Below are 1,343 nucleotides of genomic sequence, written 5' to 3'. Positions count from 1 at the left end.
TTCTTGTACATTTGCTAAGGAGTGCTTTCCTTCCAACTATGTGGTCAATTTTGGAATAAGTGCGATGTGATGCCGAGAAGAATGTATATTCTGTTGATTTGGGGTGGAGAGTGCTGTAGAGGTCTATTAGGTCCGCTTGTTGCAGAGTTGAGTTCAATTCCTCGATATCCTTGTTAACTTGCTCTCTCGTTGATCTGTCTAATGTTGACAGTGGGGTGTTGAAGTCTTCCATTATTATTGTGTGGGAGTTTAAGTCCCTTTGTAAGTCTCTAAGGACTTGCTTTATGAATCTGTTTGCTAAGATCCTTGGTAAAGCACAGTATTAGGGTGGGAGTTACCCGATTTTCCAGGTGTTGTGTGTCTTAGTTTCCCTTGGCTAGGAAAAGGGATTCCCTTCCTCCTTGCGCTTCCCAGGTGAGGCGATGCCTCACCTCTTCAGCTCTGGCTGGTTGGGCTGCACCAGCTGACCAGCACCTATTGTCCGGCACTCCCCAGTGAGATGAACCCGGTACCTTAGTTGAAAATGCAGAAATCATTCATCTTGTGTGTCACTCGCGCTGGGAGCTGGAGGCTGGAGCTGTTCCTGTTCGGCCATCTTGCTCCCGATCAGAAATTTTTTAGTTGTAACTTTCTAACTGCTATTATTGTCTGATGCATTTTATCTTAAAGTTCTAAATAAAATGCTTGATTTCATTATAACATTCTGCACTCGGCTTTTCTTTAAATGTTTAATTTTTCTATGAAATAAAAATCTTCACTTGTAATTCAAGACATGTTCTTCCTATGTCTAATTAATTCAAATACTTTTTTCATTAGAGTTGACTTGCAGGTTATCTACATGGAGTTCCCCACAGGGGAAAACAGTCACACTGCATAAGTTTTTTGTTTTTCTTGTTTGTTTGTTTGTTTTTTGTTTTTTGACATTTGGTAACTGTTTTAAAACAAATTTTATATTTTATTGAAATAATTCCTATGTAACTGTTAAGCTTTTCAACTACTTAGGAATACTGAGATTTTAGCGACATATAAATTAATGGTATTACATTCATGTAACTATCTGCATTATTTTTAAAGGCCTTGTGCTGCTACATTACTGAGGTTTGACTGCTAGGTCTAAAAAGGACACAGAACACTTTGGGAGGCAGAGACTGGTGGATCTCCTGAGGTCAGGAGTTACAGACCAGCCTGGCCAATATGGCAAAACCCCATCTTTACTAAAAAATACAGAAATTAGCTTGGTGTGGTGGTGGATGCCTGTAATCCTAGTTGTATGTGAGCCTGAGGCAGGGAGAATTGCTTGAACCCAGGAGATGGAGGTTGCAGTGAGCCAAGATCATGCCACT

Source organism: Mandrillus leucophaeus, unplaced genomic scaffold (genome assembly GCF_000951045.1).
Source record: "Mandrillus leucophaeus isolate KB7577 unplaced genomic scaffold, Mleu.le_1.0 Scaffold1655, whole genome shotgun sequence".
Lineage (NCBI taxonomy): Eukaryota > Metazoa > Chordata > Mammalia > Primates > Cercopithecidae > Mandrillus > Mandrillus leucophaeus.
The sequence above is the reverse complement of the archived record's forward strand: the minus strand, read 5'-3'. Positions refer to the sequence as shown.